This window comes from Cavia porcellus, unplaced genomic scaffold (assembly GCF_034190915.1).
Source record: "Cavia porcellus strain 051 isolate PalLab524CR breed Dunkin Hartley unplaced genomic scaffold, mCavPor4.1 scaffold_7, whole genome shotgun sequence".
Classification (NCBI taxonomy): Eukaryota; Metazoa; Chordata; class Mammalia; order Rodentia; family Caviidae; genus Cavia; species Cavia porcellus.
Genome location: NW_026947490.1, coordinates 83,497,189 through 83,518,294, shown reverse-complemented (window position 1 = coordinate 83,518,294; position 21,106 = coordinate 83,497,189). Strand labels below are relative to the sequence as shown.

General features: G+C 37.1%; 1 long non-coding RNA gene across 1 annotated transcript; it reads right to left on the bottom strand.

The window, feature by feature from the left end:
• Positions 1-1,957: 1,957 nt before the first annotated feature.
• Positions 1,958-19,220, bottom strand: LOC134476749 (uncharacterized). Its single transcript, XR_010048554.1, has 3 exons — positions 19,088-19,220; positions 3,007-3,133; positions 1,958-2,814 (listed from the first exon to the last, which is right to left on the bottom strand). It is a non-coding gene; the product is annotated as an uncharacterized LOC134476749 (long non-coding RNA).
• Between the last annotated feature and the right edge of the window lie 1,886 nt (positions 19,221-21,106).

Below are 21,106 nucleotides of genomic sequence, written 5' to 3'. Positions count from 1 at the left end.
TCTTTCATGTCTAATAAGGATAGACTTTTGATTGAATGCTTTCCCACATTTGTTGCATACATAAGGTTTATCCCCTGTGTGAATTCTTTCATGTCTAATAAGGATAGACTTTTGATTGAATGCTTTCCCACATTTGTTGCATGCAAAGCGTTTCTCCCCAGTGTGAATTATTTCATGTGTAATAAAGTCACGATTTTGACTGAAAGATTTCCCACATTGCTTGCATACAAAGCGTTTCTCCCCAGTGTGAATTCTATCATGTACTTCACAAGCAGAGGCTGTACTGAATGCTTTCCCACATTTGTTGCATGCAAAGGATTTCTCCCCAGTGTGAATGTTTTTATTACTTTGACAGCCACTGAGTTTACTGAATGCTGTCCCACATTGCTTGCATTCATATGGTTGCTTTCCAGTGTGAAGTTTCTTATGTTTTTTAAAGATATTACTGTGAGATAATGCTTTTGCACATTTTTCAGTTATATGATCTTTCTCTATACCATATTTTCTAACAGGTTTTTCAATATTGGATGAAGAAATAGAATTATTCTCATAGTGTTTTTGTACATACGAGTTACCTGAATCGTGGTTTGTCTTGGGGGTTTGAACACTGTTAGGTGATGTGTGGGCTTTGACACTTTTGTTACCTGCAAAAATTTTCTGCCCAGCGTGTGTTTGTTCACTAATATCAGATCTCTCCTCCTCATATTGCCCATATTCACAGGGTCTCTCTACAGTCTTCCTCATTTCATGCTTCCAAAAGGACTGGAAATCACTGCAGGTCTCTACATCTTCATTACATTTATATTGCTGCTCTTCAATTCTCAAATAATTGCTTTCATCACATCTGTGAAGAAATACAAAAAAAAATATCAATCACAATGGAAAAGGCTCCACATTAGCAACAATTTTTATGATGACAAATTTAGTTTTATTCCTGCTAAGTAATTCTGATTGGTTAACTGACTCACTGCCCCACAGGACTTCTTTCAAAATACTATTCATTCTAAAAATTTTTACTGTTTTTTTTTTTTTTTTTTTTTTGTACCAGGGATTGAACTCACAACTGCATGCTTACAAGGCAGGCACTTATGCCCCTGAGATAAAATCCCTAATCCATTTAGGCAATTTAAATTGTTATGTGATTCTAATGCTTAATATCATTTTAGGATACTGGTACAAATGAATAGCAAACATTGATCATTTTTTTTAGCTCTTCGTGTCTTAATCTCCCCTTTGTCTATTTAGCCTGATCCTCTTTCTCATCAACAGAACATAAGGATTTCTGGTCATATATTCTCCCTCTTTACTTTCACTTCTCAAATAAGTTTTTAATTTCTCACTTAAGAAAAAACCTGAGTTGTGGCCAGTGATTTAGCCCAGCAGCATAAGCACCAGCCTGGCAAGCATAAGATTATGGGTTCATTTCTCTGTACCAAACAGAGAGAGAGCGAGAGCGAGAGCGAGAGCGAGAGAGAGAGAGAGAGAGAGAGAGAGAGAGAGAACCTGTGATATTTTCATTTCTATGTCTGAATTACTTCACTTAAGGTCCAATACTTCTTGTTTCTTGGGAAATGGTATCATGGTTCCCTTTATAGCTTTTTTTTTTTACAACATGGAGTTAAACACAGGTCATAGAATGAACTACATTTGCTGATCTATTATTTGTTTTGTTGAGAAAGATTTTTATTGACCATCAACTTGTCCAAGCTGAACTTCAAGTTATCATCCTGCGATTCAGCTTCCCCAGCTGCTTGGATTGCAGGAATGCACCACCGTGATGAACTGACTTCATATTTTCTTTACCTTGGCATCCAGTGATGGGTATCTGGGCTCTTCTCAATGCTTAGCTACTGTGAGTTGATTCTTGTATTGGATATTGTAAATGCCCTTTCATGTGCTTTAACAAACAACACACTCTCATGCATCACTAACATTTGATGATTTTAATGTATTTGACAATATACTGAGAGAATCATTACACATAATGACACAGTACGACCCACTCAACAGTCAGGAGGTAGAGGCAGGAGGATTTCCCTGAGGTTCAGGCCATTATGGGCTTCACAGTAAGTTCAAAGTCAACCTGAACTACAGTATAAAATCATGGCTCAAAAGATTTAAAAAAAGGATATCACTGTGGATGTACATGTGAACCAATATGAAATATGTTGTTTTAATTTTCAGACCAGTGAATATTTATTACCATGCTTGTATTTTATGTGTCCATCAACAATGTATGAGGAATATTAAACATGAACAGCTCAATATTCTATAGGATATTTTCAGAGTACTTATTGTAACAGTAGAATTCATTTTCATTTTGAATGCTGATGCTATGTGAAAATAATTCTAGATCATGAAAGTCTCAGTATTCACATGTATACATAAATGGTATTTTGAAGATGGGTTTTTATCAACTTTCACAATTTGTTCATTTCCTACATATCAGAATACAATATTTAATTTATTATCATACATTTATATGATGTTGATCATGAAGGCAATTTTTGAACTGATACATTAGATAGTGTTATTTACTACATAGCATTAGAATTACCTCTGATTCTTATATTTCAATATGTTTCCATGGATTCCCAGATAATACAAAATAAAATCAAGTATATCTCTTGGTATTTTTCTGAGGTTAAATAAACTATAACATGATTTCATTTCTTCAATTCCTTTGTTGTAATGTTTATGCTCACACACTGACAATTAAGTAATGTCCCCTTTCTCTTATGTGTTTCAGTCACCTTATACTACTTGAGCAATTTTTGTCCTCTTCCTTAATTTGCTGATTATTCCATATTCTTCCTGTAATATGGACATAGAAATAAAATACAATTACTATAACTGTGCATTAAAATATCACTGATTTGATTTACACTCACAGTATAGTATAATCAGATGAGATACTCAAGCAAATGTTATTATTATCAAATATATTAAACTGTATCAATGAGCAATAATTAATGCTGTTGGTATAAACAAACATGTCATCCTTACTTGTTGCAGTAATATTCATATATGTTTCCCACATCACTCTTCTGTAGAGCTTCTTTTGGGATGGAGTCAGCAAGTCCCACTCTGCTGGGGTGAACTTCACAGCTACATCCTCAAAGGTCACTGTCTCCTAAATAATGACAAGGGTCCTGAAGTTCAGTCACACATGACCTGATATATCTCAGTTCCTGTCATAAGTAGTCTACCTGAAATTCATTCCTTCAAGTACTAACTGCATGTCATGGTCATCAAAACTTAAGTACATTCAAATATAGTCACCCAGTAACACTGTTGCTAGACTATGACACACTGCCAAAGCAATCACAGAACTGTAGCATGGCTTATCCTGCAGGGCCACCAATAGTGTAGTTTTTCACTTACTTTAAAGCAGAGCTCAAAGAGTGAGCATGCAAACCAACATTCACAAAATATTGGTTATTCATAACACTGAGTTTGTCTTTCTTATCAATAGCATTATGGTCTTGAATCTATATTTATAGATAAATATTTAGTTGAATATGAAAAGATATTTCTGAATGATTAAAATTTAATGACAGAAAAGTTTTATTTGACCATTCTATAGACAAGGAAATAAGGGAAAATATAGTTATAAATCTATAGCTCAGGGATACTAAATTATCTTCTTGTACTTATATACTGGAAATTCCACTAGGGTGCAAAGGAAGATAATGTGTGGAAAAACATATATGAAATGCTTGAAATAGAGTGAAAATTGAGAAACAGAAAAGTAACTGATCACTAAATACTGATGGAAGAGTTCAGTACAGTGGAGTAGTATATGCTTGTACTCTCAGAACTTGAAATCATGATGTATGAGAGTTACCAGAAATTTCATGTTTGCCATGCATACAGTGTCCAGCCTGGGCTATGTAATAAGGACAGTTCAGAATACAAAGTGAGGCCATTCATCAAACTCCTGTACCAAATGAAAATTAAAATTAATTCACAGTCATTGACAAATCACAACTTTGCACCCAGGATATATCTCAATGATAAAAGCACCTGTGTGACATTTGCAAGGGCCTGAGTATACTTTCCAGTACCAAAAAGAGAATTCAAATGCACCTTTGATTAGTTCCAACAACTGTAGATGTAAGTTAGAGAAAAAAAGCCCTACAAACATTGAATATTTGTGTGCAAGGAAACATTTTGCATAATAAACAGGAAAACATTTGACATTCAACATTCATATCAGTGGACAAAGGGATCTCAGAAAAGGAAAACAAACTTCAATTCATCCACATGGAAGTAGAATATTATGTCACAATTCAGCTGGCATTGTGCTCCTAGGCAAGAGAGCACAATATGTTTCATTTATATCCAGAAAGAAACAGATATGTCCCTAGAAATCTGGCCTGCACACTACTGTTGCCTATGTGCATTGGTGAATTATTGAAATGGAAAAGAGAAACATGAATTACTGTGCAATTTATACTGAAAAACACTCAGTGCAAAACTCTTCTGAAGAAAATCAAGCAGCCATGAAAATTAGAAGAATTTGAAATCTATGAAAATTGGAATTAAACAAGAAAACATTTATTGGGAACACAATACAAAGATTTTACATAGAGTTATGATCAATGAGTACAAATCTAAAAGTAAACAAAATTTATGTGACCCAGCAGAAATAATGAATAGAAAAGAAAGTCTAACTCACATTTGTGAAAATAACCAAACAATATTGAAGTGTGGAAGAAAAAAATATTTAGATTTATTCTTAAATTCCACAAACTCCTTTTCTATGGAGTTTATGAAAATCTACAAACAAGTGAATTCTTTCTAATGTATACAAAATATTTTGTTCTATGATTACTTGAAATACACGTGATTCTTTTCAAGTGAAATTACAGACTCAGAAACTGTGACAAGAGAATAAATGAGGGGGGCTGAGAAAATGGTGGCTTTCTAGGGGATTGGGCGGAGAGTCTCTCCAGAGAAATCATATTAGAAGCTAGAATATGACAATATGGAGAGGGCCAGACAAATGGGTAACGATTCTTATTAACCAAGACAGCACAGCTGGAGGATTTAAAGTCGTGCTGAGGCTGTGAAGGCTAATAACGGGAGGCTGCAAATCCTGCGCCTTTAAATCAGCGAACTGACCCGTGGACTCAAGAGGAAAAGCTGTGTTGGCTTTTGGTCACTGCTGGAAACTGAGACCTGGGACCCTGAGAAGCAGCCAGGATAGCCCCGCTGCACCAGAGGAGATTGTAAAAGGCCCTGGAGCTCCGAAGCCGAATGCTGTGCAGTTTTCTGATGGTTCCTCGCTGTGCTGGGAGCACGGGGAGGGCGGGCAGTGTGGTGTGCGGTGGACCCGGGAGGAGGACCTGCACTGAACCCTGGTGAGTACTGGGGACCCCGTGGCTGCTGGGGTTGGCCAGAGAACATCTTGGAACTGGGCAGTGCCCGCAACCACGGGGACATCATTAACACAGAGAGTCTGGCGGAAGACATCTTATAGTTGGGCAGAACCTACAGCTCGGAGACATAACCAAGTCCCCTGTAGGGAGGTCTGGTGGAAGACATATTGAAATTGGGCAGAGCCTGATGCCATGCTGGCTTCAGCATCATACAGAGAACTAGTGGTAGACATCTTGGATTTGGGCAGACCTGCTCTCCTGGCACTCCTGTCACAGAGAGGTCTGGAAGAGAACAGCTGGGATTTGGGCAGAAACCTGTGCCATAGTGACATTAGTCAGCTGCTTCTGGTACAGGGAAAACTGGCAGGAGCTACTGGTGCTAAACTAAGCCTCTGCTTGTGGCCCAATAAGCAGATACAAAATAGTCACAACTCAGTGACATCCAGAAAGTACAGCCTAATTTACGGATTGACTGGCACAGAGGCTGGAGGCTAGCCTGTACTGCCGCTGCATCCCAGTCTACCCCAGATAACAGCAAATTGGGGAGGACAGCAAAAACTCAAGCCAGCATGCTTCTGAAAGGCTCTAAGGAATACAGAGAGGGCCAGGGAGCCCAAGGACACTCCAGTCTGAAAGAAACCAGAAACATGACAAGAGATAAAAATTTAAAAGATCTCCAGCTGCCCAACATTAGAAAATAAGCCCAGGAGAAGTAAACACTGAAGAGAACAAGCACAGTAACCATCCAATACTTGACACAGCATCAGCCGGAATTAAAAAATACCTTCATGACCTCATAGATGAATTTAAAGCTGTACTTCTGATCCAAGTGAGGCAAGATATAAAGAGATTAATTAAAGAAATGACAACTCCCCCTAAGAGAACACAGATGGAAGAACTGAGGAAATCAGAAAAGAGAGAGAAACTTCTGAAGAAGAATTTAAACATAACTTAGAATACATGAAACAGATCCAAAGAAATTACCTTGAAACTAAAAACACCATTGAACACTGGCAAAATGCCTTGACAGAAACTAAAGGCAGCCTTCAGAAACTTGAAGAGAGATTTATGGCATATGATCATGAAAGAAAAAGCCTCTTAAAAATAACAAGGAGCCAGAAAGAAACAATTCAAAAACTAGAAGATGACAAAAAGATACATAACTTAAGAATAAAGAATGTGAATGAGGAAGCAGGAGAAACCAAAAATGAAATACAAAGAATATTCACAGATATATTAAAGCAAAAATTCCCATGTATAGCAAAAAGAAATGATATGCAGATAAAAGAGGCATACAAAACACCAGCTACCTACAACCAAAACAGATCTACGCCTAGACATATAATAATCAAGATTCCAGAAATCCACCAAAAGAACAGAACATTAAAAGCAGCCAGAGAAAAGATGCAGATTACCTACAATGGGAAAATTATCAAAATAACAGCAGACTTATCAACACAAACTCTTAAGTCAAGAAGGGAGTGGGGAGAAATATTCCAAGTCCTGAAAGAAAATAATATGCAATGAAAGCTCGTATGCCCATCAAAACTCTCTCTCAAAATTAATGGAGAAATAAGATGCTTCCAAGATAAGGAGGAACTTTGGAAATTTGTTGCCACCAATCCAACCCTACAGAGAGTGCTGAAGGACATTACAGAGAAAGAGAGGAAGGGATACCAGAATTCCAGCAACACCAGCAGAGTGGCCTCAATGAATGGGGCAGACAGTGGAATGAGGGAATAAAGTGGACAAATTATAGCAGAAAAGTGGAGTAGCAGATATAAGTAAGAGACGGTAAGCTATAGTATTTAGTACAGACAGCTCTGAAACACTATTTAAAAAAGGCAGAGGTCATTGTTAATGGTGTGTAAGGATTTAAAAGACACAGTAGTCTTATCGCCATATTTAGTTTGAATTTAATTTGTTCTGGTCTGTCCACTCATGTCAGATTTGAGGGCACAGACATCTTGACCTAAAAATAGCAGGTTATATTATGGTAACTATCCTTACTTTCCTATTAACTTAAACTGAAATCCTGTATTACTTACATTGTCTTACTATGACTGATCTTAATTGAATCCAATTCATAAGACCATGGGTTTGCCTTGGCTGATTTTATTTGAATTTGGTATGCTTGTTAGTATCAACCCTAAAAGTAGAGGCAACTACTCTGAAGAGGACAAGATGTAAAGGATATCCATACTGGTATTAACTATTAGCAGACCTCAAATCCTACAATGCTTTCAAAGTTAAGTTTTTATAAAAATAGGTAATACTACGTTTAACTATAATAAGCCAATGTTGTGGACAATTCTATTGAAAATAACAAGAGAAAACATAGCAACTACAGAAGATCATTTATATTGTGGTCTTATATGTCTTATCCATTGCATGTTTTTTCTAGGAAATTGTTTTGCTGTCTTGGTACAACTTGGTTTTCCCTATAATACAGAGAGGATAGATACATATGTAGAAATTCACACATGAATTTTTTAAATTATTTATGGGAACAGATTATATAATGCAAGATGTAACGAACAAATACTCTGAGGAAGAGACGCTAAGAAACCCAAGGCTAATCTTGTAGCATTATGATATAAATTCTAGCAATACTATTGTTCACTGATTAGAATGACATTGGACTGGTTTCTTGAGTTCAATTTCAGCATATGTAGAGATGGGGACAACTATCACAACAAGAATGAGAGATACGATGGTGGTTATTATTGTCTTCCCTAATGTTAGATCTTGAAGACCTAAAAAGCCTTCATCATCCTGTAATGATTTGATTAGTTCTATAATATGCAGTAAGTATATAAAGTGGGTGAAGATGGGGACAACGATTTGTAAGAAACTGGAGACAGTAAGATAGACAGCGAAGATCTCCAGTGGACTTGCTTTGAAATCTGTATTTCTTTAAATTGTTTTTTTAACTGTTTTGTTCTGTTTTGATATGTTTAATCTTACCCTCTTTGAGATGTAAAACAAATGTGTAGGACTAATAACCATATTACTGAGCTTTTGTTCGATCATTGAGCAGAACTGTTTGTAGTGTCACTTTTTGAATGTCATTCGAAATACTTTAATTCTGTAACCTGAGCAGCTATTTCTAAGATGACAATATGTAACTTATCAACCAGCAATTTCTTACCGTTTGTTTTTCTGTAATTTTGTATTATTTCTACCCTTTTTGTTATCTCTATGTATTTTTTTGTTTCCTTTTCTTTAAATAAAAAAAGAGAATAAATGAGAATATACTATGGCCTTGATTCACATATCAGCCCTTGTGAATGACAGTGAGAAATGACTGAATTGAGAAATACCACAAAATCTCACAATATATTTCTATGTGAATTAAATTGTAGTTTCTAAATCTTAAAGGGAATAAGCTAAAAGAATCATCTCCATAAAAGAACACAATGTACGCTTTGGAATATTTCCAAAGAATTGTCATGCAATTTGTATTGTAGTTTCTAAAAACTTAAAGGGAATAAGTTTAAAGAATCATTTCCATAAAAGAACACATTGTACACTTTGGAATATTTCCAAAGAATTGTCATCAATCATGCAATAATACTTTCTAATGTGAAGGTATTTTTCACATGGTTACCTTCATTTCTTGCTTAAGACACAGTGGTGAAACTTTCTGAATACACCTGTGACTCTTTCACTGTTCTCATTAAATCTATACACAAAATCTTTGAGAACAAGATTTTCTTTAAATGATTAAAACAATAAATTGCAATACAGGTACTAATTGATTTGTATCTGTTTATCTGTCTTGAGATATGAAATGATTGGACAGTTTACATATTAGATAGTGATAAACAAACTACAGTTACAAATATCAGTGTAACAAATACAGTACTAACAGTTGTGAAATTTGAAGTTCACCAAAAGGGAACAGGTCAACCTATCGGGAGAGGAGAAATTATCAGGAGAACAGGTCAGATTAAAAGAGACTGAGAGAACAGGTGTCAGAGCTGATTAATAGCTAGACAACTAGGTAATCCACAAATACTCTCATGATCCGGAGTGCAGTGTTTATTATGTGCACACTGATATGATAGGTTAAATAATAAGCTTTGCAAAAAGACATACGTCAGTGCAATTGATTCAACAAAACATACTGACACTACATTAGCTTGATTATATTCCACATGTACAATCAGCAGTTATTTAGAAACAAATATCATTCCTTATGACATGTACCATATAAAGAGCAATCAACTGCATAAACAGAAACAGAATTGAAAGAGAAAAATCAATCATTTACAAGTCTATATTTAAGAGTTCAAAACATCTTCATCAGTGACTGACAGCTCAAGAAGACAGAGCAATCTGTAAGGTCACACATAAATTCAACAAGATAACAATTCAAAGCAATATATCAGATGGGTTCTATTGAATGGTTTATCACAGAAAAACATACCACAATATTCTCACAGCAAGGCAATAAGTAGTCACACGTGTAAACCAGGTTCAACACAGCAATACAGAATGTAACATAGTCAGTGGAGTGGAAGTCATGCAAAGCAGGCTCTTACACAATACTGGAATAAAATTATAAATGAAAAGCAGAAAAAATGAAGAATATCCTTAGAATGAGAGGTCAAAACAAATTTTAAATAACGTTTCAATAAAAAGCTTAAATAATTAAGGATTTCACAATCCATGTCAATAAATGCACATTTAGAATTATTTCAGTTCCTAAAAATTGATGTCTCAAAACACATCAAAAACAGTAAAAAGAACATAGACTTCCATTGTAGAACATTAGAGAACACAGTGCAGAGGGAAGCTCAACAGAGCAGCTGTGAGCTGAGTGCATGGCATCACTCTGCATGGCAGTCTTTTGGAAATCTGAGACTAGGGCAGAGCACATAACAGGCCCATCCCTGAGCCTCAGGAAGCTAAGTTTCCAGAGAGAACTAGAGAAAATTGCGGCAATATAATAATGTTAATCACCCCACAGGAAATAGGATATTTCATTGCTCTATATTTGAGCAGATTCCAAGGAACAATAGAGAAGAAACTCTTAAAAATATTAGAGGCATTACTTAGTAATTAATGTAACTAAATACATAAATATCTGGGGAAAAAATCAGACATTGATGTCAGTGGACACAGACCAGACACAAGATGAAAAAATTAGCAGAGTAAGTTGGAATGCACACACATATATTCACTTTCAAATAAGAGTCTACATGGTGAAAAAATTAAAGTTTCAACAAAAATTTAATAGAATTTATAGGATAATATACCACAGACAATATCTCTGGATTGGAATAGGGATATGTGCCATGTAAATATGTATCAGGTATCAACAACTGATTTGGTTTGCAGCCACCATGAACCACAGCCCAGCCATGCGCGCTTTCCTTGGAGACAACTGAGTGTGGACTGAAACCTCCAAAAACTGGATTGAACTCACAACCTTGTGCTTGCCAGGAAGGCACTTATGCTGCTGAGCTAAATCCCTGGCCAGAAGAAACTTGAATGTACTCACCAAGAAAAAAATGTTGGACTTCCAGGAGAACATGGTGGATAGAGAGCAGCAGCTTCAGAGGCTCTCTGAGAAACCGCACTTAAAATCCAGGAAAGGTGCTGGGTAAGAAATCCTAATCAAGGAAAGATACACTTTGCCAACCCAGGAACAAACTAAACTAACAGAAACCAACTGGAAACACAATTCCGGTGATATAACAGGAACAGACAAGGTCTCAGCATGGAAGCTGGACCCCGCACCACTGGAAGCTGTGAATTGAATTTCCTGAAGCTGCTGCTGTGTCCCAATTTCACAGCAAGGAGAGAGCCACAAAAGCTCTGAGAGTGGGAAGCGATGAATGGAGTTGAGAGCAGGACTGGCTGGGGGCCCGGCATTGACTGCAGGGAGTGAGAGGAACGGGGAACCGTCCATAGAGGAGGAGGCTTCAGCAAAGGACATACTGGGACCAGGCAGACTAACCAGAACAGGTTGTTGCAGTGACTTCAGTCACATATTCCCCTCTCAAACGAGACTGGTGGGGAGTGCCTGGTCTGCGTGACACTGCTGACTAAGACCCGGTAGGCTAGCCCAAACCAGGTCCCAGTGCTGGGAGGTGCACCTTAGCAGTGAAGCCTTCAGTAGGTTGACCTGGAGGGGAGGGCCCAGCATAGGCTCCCCAGGTCTCTATCTCCCTAGTACACTGCAGTGGGCAGGAACATCTAGCTGTCGTAATTCAAACAAAAAAATTTTTTTATTGGTACCTGGGATCGAACTCATGATCGCCTGCTTACAAGGCAGGTGCTTATGCCACTGAGTTTAATCGCCAGCCCAACTATAACCAACAAAGAAAGAAACTGGGCAGCCTATATTTGCTTGTATAAAAGGAACAAAAAGTATGGGAAGAGGGAGCGACAAGAAAGGGTCCTCTGCACCCAGTCCTGAGAAACATGCAATATCAGACATGGCACCAATAGACACAACACGCTATCTCTGGAGCCTTATAGACGAGTTAAGGAATGAAGTTATTAATAACCTGAAGCAAGATATAAGTAAAATAGTTAGGGAAATGCTAAACATCACCCAAGAAAAAAATGGAAGAACAGATGGTGGAATGGAAGAACAGAAAAAAATGGGAGAATTGTTTGATAGAGAAAATAGAGAAAACAGAATACGTGAAGTAGGTTCAAAGAGATTACCAGGAAACAAAAAACTCTATCAAAAACTGGCATAACAGCTTGAAAGAAACTAAGGATAGATTATCTGAACTGAAGGACAGATTTGTAATATGGGAGCATGAAATGAAAGACTTCTTAAAAATAACAAATTACAAACAGCAACAATACAAAGGCTAGAAGATGATAAGAGGATCTATAACTTAAGAATTAAGAACATAAAAGAAGAAGTAGGGACACAAACAAATGGACTACAAAAGCTATTCACAGAAATAATCCAAGAGAATTTCCCTAAATTAGCAAATGGTAAATATACTCAGATGTATGTGACATGCAGGAACCCAGCCAACTAGAACCCAAACAGAGCTACACCCAGGCATATAATAATCAAAATTACAGAAATCCAATATAAGAACAGAATATTAAAAGCCGTCAGAGACTAGAAACAGATCACTTACAAGGGAACACCCATCAGAATTACAGCAGACTTCTGTGAACATCCATCAAATCATGAAGAGTATGGGGGGAAATAATTCAAGCTTTGAAAGATAATAACCTGCAGCCAAGATTGATATATCCTGAACAACTGTCGTTAGAAGGTGATGGAAAAATAAGGTGCTTCCAGGATAAAGAGGAACTAGGGCAATTTGTAACCATCAATTCAACTTTACAGAGAATATTGGAGGATATTCTAAAAAAGGAAAATACCCAGATTTCAGAAATATTGGCTGAGAGGAAACAATGAATGGAGCAGAAAGCAAAATGAAGAAGACAAGCTGACAACAAACCACAGAAAAAGAGTTCAACAAAAATGAGGCAGAGAAGATCGGATGGTAGGAACAGCTATTTTGCAGAAAACAAGACATCAACATAGCTAGTGTTGATTTAGTATCATCTTGTTTTGAAGTCCCATTAAACTTGTATTCTTCTGTCTCCATTGGTCTTAAAAGGTTGTATCTTATTGGATTTTATTATATATGATAATATAAGTAAAAACTTTTGTAGACAAGGAGATTATACAGAAACTATTGTTCTTTTTGTGTTAATTGGTTCTAAATATCTGGTAATAATGTCATTCTCTTGAATGGATTTATAGTGTCTTGATATGTTTGGTGCTACAGTATACGAAGTTATACTCAAAGATTTCAAGGAAAGAGACACTATGGTAACTATTTTTGGGTCAGCATATCTTGTGGTGAAACACTATTTTGCTTAAATGGTTATGTTTTGACCTGCGCTGTTTCTGTTGTTATGCTCTCCTTTATCTCAATCCCCTTTTTCAAAAAATTTATTTACTTTTTTCTTTTTAATTAAGGGAAAAATAAATAAAAAATAGCAGGATACATTATAGTAACCTACTTTGATTTCCTATTAACTTGATTTGAAATCCTGTATTGCAATCACCATCTTGTTTTGACTGATTTTTCTTTATTCTGCTTTGCTTGATAGTACCAGTTTCGAAAGTATAGGCAAAACTGTGAAGACAATAAGCTTCATTATGACACCCATTCCAGTTGACTATTATCTTCTTTTAAAGTCCTGTAATGTCCCCAATGCTTTGGTTTTATTCTTTTCTGTTTTGTTCAATTTTATTGTAACTGGCAATTCTTCTTAAAATAGCAAGAGACAGTATGCTAACCATTGTTGATCACCTTGTATTTTGTTTTTATATTACCTATTATTTCCATCATTTTGATTTGACTGACTCTGTTCTGATATATTGCATTTGGTTTTATTCTCTTCAGAAAAAGTAATAAGAACTGTGGGAGTAATAATACCCAAAATGTGTCAAAGAAAAGAAAAGAAAGTGCTCTAAGGGTTATAACTGCATATATGTTTAAGTGTATAAGATAGATAACCATATTACTGAGGTTTTTTGGATCACTGAACAAAACTGTTTGCACTCTCACTGTTTGAAAGTCCACTTTATATGCTTCAATTTTATAACTTGAACAACTATTTAAGAAGAGAATATATAATCTATTAACTAGTGATTTCTTACTGTTTATTTTTTAAATTTTGTATTACTTGTACCATTTTTTTCTGTTTTTTTTCCTCCATAAATAAAAAAGAAAAAAAAACAATTGATTGAAATTACGAGCATTATACCACATGCAATTCATACTGACATAATTTTAAAAATATGAATACCACATATGAAACATATAAAGAGCACAAGGTGCATCATTTAGCGTGTCCTTTTCAACAATATACAGTCACTATCAATGAAGTATAATAATTACAGGAGCAAATGGTGCTTCTTTCTCTGCATACAGAGAAAAAATTCTTGTACGAGATCAGGGATATAGCTGAGCAGCACATTGCTTACCTGGCAATGTGGCATTGTGAGTTTGATTCCCAGTTTTAAACAAATTGCATGTACATATGAATGCCCTACTTCAGAGATTAATTTGTGTTTTTAAGAAGCAGCCCCTTTGCAAGTTGTCCTTTATTGTATTATTTCACCTTCTATTATTTAAATCCCTATCATAACATCGAACTTTTCTCACTATAAGGTATAGAACCTAATGTATTCAACAGTTTATTCATTTATTGTATGATTCTAGATGTAAGACTGTAGTTTACACATGCCTGGAAGGCTCCTAGTAATTATTTTCATCATAGCCATAGTAATATGTATTTTAAAATTTATTGATGTTAAACTTTAAAAAAAATTCTCATGTGATTTTTTAAACATCCTAGAAGGACTTAGAATTCTGAGGGTGTGTTCATTGATTCTGGAATTCAACATCATTACAATGAAACTCAATGTGGAGGATACTATTTGTCTGCTTGAGGCCTCATATTAAACTCTCATTGTATTTATCATAGTTAGATGTCCCTGGCATTTCCTATGACTTGGTTAAAATATCCAACAGTGTCACTACAATGTATTCAAGACTTATGAAAGCTAAACCTAGCTGGAGAGCAGAAAGAAGGCTGTGTGCAGTGCCCACCCTCACTTCAGGCCCTGTAAGAAGATAAGGATTCAGCATGTAAATTTTCTGTAATAGTCCTTTCCATGCCAAGAGATGAATGCTAATCTCTTGTGACTTACTAATTTTTTCAAAGTAAATACTCAACTTGCATGTCTGATGCCTAGAATTCTACTGTCACATTCTGAGTGTTTAAAGGCATTGAGGTTACTAGGAAAGACATGTAAGCGTGTGGCTTCATGTTGCAAGGAAACATGACCCACAAGATTACATCTGGTGCATGAACGTGGCTCTCAGGCTCTCTCTCACGCCTGAAGAATCTCCACTGGAAGGTTGAAGATTGATTCTGAGAGAATGAGCAACCTGAAGCCAATATCATAAGGCAATGAAATACCTATGCCCATGCACAAAAAAGTAAGACACTTGTTTTCCCTTATTATTCAAACCAGGTCATATTGGTTGTTGTCAAGCACAGAAAAAGGAGTCATTTGCCATGTGCTATAAATCAGTAATTCACAAAGAAGTGCAGAACATTAAAATGGACTGGGACATTCATACTATCATGACACACACCACCCTTCACAGATATTCTTCATACATAGTAATTATTTCTGATTCTCTTAAATCTTTGCAGGAGATAAAGAAACATTTTTTCAGTAAAGCCCTATAACCACTGGAATCCCTTCTTCAGAAAGAAAAGATTCACAAAATTATCTGGGTAAGTGAGGCTCCTGTTCTACAGGAGACAATTTGAAGACTGGAAGGAATAACGCAAAAGAGATATTTGAGTTTCATAATTAAAATGACTTGATCAAACTAAAACTAAGGGACAACAAAATGAATTGAATATGCACAAAAAACAAATCTGTTATTGCAAACACTATCATTAAGCATTAGATTTTTTTCAACCTCCTGAATACAAATGCTTTAATATGTATTTCAGATGTAACAGAAAGAGAAATTCATAATACAACACTAAATGACATGTAGCTCACTGAATGCAGCACACTGTGAATCACTGTTTGTTCACCCATGGTGTCCTTTTTCAGAGACCAGAGACTCATCTCTGTATCCTCCAACATGAGCATATAAACTTCACATTGAGCCATGTATCGCTAGTATAAACTATGTGTCAACTTAAATATTCAATATAAGTTTACACTCAAACATTTTCTCTGCATTATCCAAGGGCCCCATGGACTTTAGAAAAGATAATTTGAGATGGGCATAAACTTTCAATATGCATCTCATATTGAAAAAGTTCAGTAATCCAGGGTGGCCTCGATTTTTAAGCACTCCTAACTTTCTGAGGAGGCTGGAATTAAATTTGTGCATCACCATGACTCAGTGTTGTTTATTTTACCCCAACAGTGAATTCTTGGTGAAATTGGGTGACATGAAAAAAAAAAACAAACCACAGATCCAGGCTTGGCACTGCATGCCTGAGTCCGTAGCATTACAATGGATGATGTATGAGGCTCTGAGCATTAAGGACCATGTGAACTAAAGAAGGAGACCTAATTCCCTCCAGCAAAGCAGAGGCATATCCATCACCATCAAAGTAAAATATTTCTGTCATCCCCTCACTGGCAGTTGAGCTAGTTAGAAATATTACATCCATCAGAAATGGCTAGGCTCTGGAAGGGCCCCCACAGAGGATGAGATATCTAGTGACTATGAAAGAGACACACACACCACATGCTGTGCACCAGATCTCAAGATAGATGACAATGAAATACAATCACACCCTTAAGTATAATTCTTAGGGGTTAGGGATGGATCACCTTGAGAAGACAGGAGTTGCCATTCTAACCACCTACAGAAAAAGAGACTGATCCATAAATAATGCTAGCTTGCTATGTGATTCAATTCCCCATTTGTCTCTGATATAGTCAATTTTACATGAGGAGGGAAACTGATTGTTTGACCATAGCTCTTTCCCACCTCATGCCTGCCTGTCTTGTGAGTTATTGATCTGCCTTTAGACTTCCCTCATCTCATTGTTTTACATTATAAAAATTCCTAGAAAATGCAGAGTCTTTGGCAACTCACATGGGACTCCTTCTGTCTCTCTCACAGAAGCATTCTTTCACTCAATAAATACTTCTTCTCTTAACCTTGATTGTACCTAAAATTCATTCTTAAATTTAAAAGAACATGAATTTCTGCTGGACATATAAGGGCAGACAATTTCATTCCCATATATCAAACTCAGAGGTCAAAGTGCTGGCAAAGACACACCTCTTCTTCTGACCATGTGCAAAGTAGTGGGACCTCATCTCTAAATGCCAAAAAACTTTTATTAATTAAATCTTTTTTCAAAATTTACAGGATGTCAATAAGGGCCAGATTTCTAAGGTCAGTCATTGGACAAGAAGAAACAATAAATGTATCTTAAAATTTTTGATGTCCAAAAGAAACTCCTTCCCATGTTATTTTAGTTGTGATGCCCAACATATATCAAAACCTTCAATACTAGGGTTCTAAGTACCTATCTTACCTCATACATGATTAGCAGAGCTGATCAGTACACATAGAAAAAGTTTTTATCCATGACTAAGTTTTCCTCCTTTCTATAGGCCTGTGAGCTTTTTCCTACTCTCAGACCTACCACGCAGACAATCCTCCAGTGCTGTCACAGTAGGTCAAGCTCACCTCAGAAGTCCTTTACAAAGCTGGCTGCTGATTGGGCCTCCCTCCTCATGCCCCTGCTCTCTCATTTCCTTTTCATCATGTCGGCACATGTTATTAAAACTTTTGTCCTTAATTCTTTAGTACTCATGAATATCCTGACCATGTGAAGATACCTCTACTTCAGTACAACAGTCCATCTCATCGTTCAAATTTCTTTTTGAGACAAGGACTCATGATGTAATTCAGGATGTCATGTCCTGTAACTCACTTCATCCCCCAGGCTTGTCTTAAACTTGCAAGGATCCTCCTGTATCAGCCTTCTGAGTGCTAGGATTAAAGCCATGTGCCACCACACCCCACTCACTGCTTCAAATTTCAGGTCAAACTAAAGCACAACCCAAATGTAACAAATTTTTGCAGTTATGAAACCTACTTCCATTTCCACTTTCATGTTATCAGATCTCTACATCCCTGTAGACACCAGTTTGCTGTTTTTCTCAGTGTGGGATTAGCACACAGCACCTACAGCAAGTTGTTCTCAGCAAGAAATTTCCACTTAGAAACTAATTCATCACCATCCCCAAATACCTCACAACATTCTAAACTTTAAGAAAACCCTCCCTTCAGTAATTCAATTGTAAAAAAGTATTTATCTACTTAGCTTATAAATAAGGCACTCCCTAAGGAAATGGCCTGAGGTAAAGTTGCAAAAGTAGTGGCTGGGATAAGAATTAAAATCAGAACAGACCATGAACTAGGACTTTGAACTTCACAATAAATTGCAGATTCTAGTCTACTAGAGTGAATTGCAGGTGCTAATTACTAAACTCTTGAGGTAACAGAAATGTAAACACAAACATCCAGTTTATCTCTAAAACCTGTTTCCTATAGACCCCACAGGCTAAACAAAACGGTTGGACAACCTCAGCTCAAAGTATTTCTTTTTCTGGGTGCAGTGACTCTGGACTGTAATATCCCCACACTGGAGACAGATGGAAGAGGATATCCTGGATCTCATGGGCTGGCCAGACTACAGAGATACACTCTGTATCCCAACAATAATAATAAAACGTAAAAGAAAAAAGAAAGGAAACAAAGATGTAGATCTATTTTAAATCCATAGAGCCAGGTGTACCCTCATGGCTATCCATGTACGAAACATTCCCAAAGTCAAGCAGCTTTCTCATTTTTATTTTGGTTCCATAACTCATAACACACAGTGCCATGAGTTTATGAGTTCTGTTCATGCCATAACATCACTTCGAGTAGAAGTCTCACATAAGGAATTCAAATGATAGTGTTTTGTCATTTTGAGGCCAGAATACATGTTTGTCTCCAAAGAACTGCACTCCTTAAACACAGCTGTGCCTGAGGCTGTGCAAAAGACACTCTGGGTATACAGGGGTTCTGCCCAATACCATCCAGACTGGCCAAAATTCCATCCCATTCCCAGCTGCAATACCATCAAGTTACCATTGTTATGCTTGAGGATTTCCAAGGATCCTTTCCAGTCTTCAGTAAGAAGAAGTCGCAGAAATTTGACATGAGCTCAGCTCCAGGCACTCAGCACTGAACTCCCAGTGAGCACTTCTACAAGAGGGATGGGAAGACCCTCCTCCCCTGGCCCACCTGATTGGCCCTCCTACCTTCACCCACCTTTATCAATAATTGGCTCCTGGGCCCATCTCTCTTCTATGATGGCACCCTCACCTGCCAGGATTCATAGTTTACTCTTGTGTTTTCAGTGCTGTCCTTGGTTTCCTTAAAGGTTTAGTGCCCTCTCTTGAAGCTGGGTCCCAAATATAACCAGGTGAATGTCCTGTGGAAGAACCAATCCCTTGAGGACAGAAAAGTTTATTTGTCAAGCTCAGGCTGGGACAACTTGGCACAGGTAGGGGCTGCTGTCAGGAATAAGGCCATAAGCTTTATTGCCCAGAAGTTCACAGGGTCTCTCTCAGTCTGCTCATTTGCATTAAACTAATTTTTAGGCCATCTACCAAGAGAAGTCCATTACAGCATGAATGAAGAAACTACACATTAACAGTAAGAGATTTCTGAGAAAAAGTAAAGATAAGGAAAATCAAACAGTCCAACTGCTTCAGAAAAGCTTTACACTCTATTCAGTGTCATAAATCATAACTAAGTTTTGAAGATAATCCTTGCCAAGCATAAGCTTCACTATTACTGCTGAAAAAGGGTACCGCACTTGATCCACTAAATCACTTCCTGGTATTGAGTGTGGGATAAAAAAAACCACTTTAGATTGTGTTATGGATTAAGAACTGGTGGTCAACTTAACACCAGATGGATTACATCAGCATGACATCGATTAAAGATGCTCCACCTGAGGAAAGTTGCAGGATAAATAAGTGGAGAAGAAGCTGTGCTGAAGCATTAGGGCGTTATTGCATTGAGGTATAGTGGGTTCTCCTACGAGTTGCTGTTTGAACTGTTGGTTCTCCTGGAGAAGCTTTGGTCCTCACACCCAGCATTGCTTCCTGGCTCCTAAGGGGAAGACATGTGATGCTTGGACTCCAGGATTAAATCATCATGCTCCTTCCTAGCACGTACCCAACTGTGCTTGTTTGGAGGAGCTCAGGGCCTCCGTGTCGCTGAGGATGGCTTTTGTGCCTTTCAAGACAGACCTGGTCTTTTTTGTGAGTGTGACTTCTTGGCTCCAGTGCAGAACCCTCATCCCACCAGCACAGCTCCTTCATTCTACTGGCATGGACATCCTGGCTTCCACCGCTGACCCTTGGGTTTTCCTGGCATTGATCCATAAAAGAGACTGCGGTGAGTCTTTCTTGTGGGCGCTGGACCTCCAGTTGGACTCGTCAGAGGCATTGTCCTGAGTTCGGGGTTTATATCTGGACTCGTGTAGGACATTACTTTGGGATTTAGGCCCTTGACTAAATATTCTATGTCTTTGGTGTTGTGGATAGGTTTCCTGCATTTTCCTGTGTTAACTCACCATGACCATTATAAAAATATTATAAACTCCATGTCCTGATTTTAATTGTTCTCAGTGTATAACCCCTAACTACAACAGACTGTAAGTGGAAAAATTTTGGCAAGTATGTATATATTTTACTCTAGAATCATTATATTTTTGTATTAACCTGTTGCCTAATTGTTGACTTCACTTCATGTGCAAGATTGCTTTTAGCCAATCTATATATTTAAGATCTAAAATATAGAAAGTATAAAAAAACCCTAATGAAGCTGAAGTAGGAATGTTCATGTAGGAAATGGTACCTGAGTTGGGATCATAGAGCCTGGCACAAGTTCCAGGGAAAGGTTTTTTTTTTTTTTTTTGTCTCTTTAATCAATGCTGCCAGGAACATAGGCCCTCAATTATGCAGCCACTACCTTCTCACTGGTAGCTGCCTGACTGTCCTTTCTCTTCCTTCTTCCAAATTAAGTTTTTTTTTATTTTCCATTTCAATCTTGCTGTCTTTAAGCCCTTATTTTTATGATTTTTACCTTCCCTTA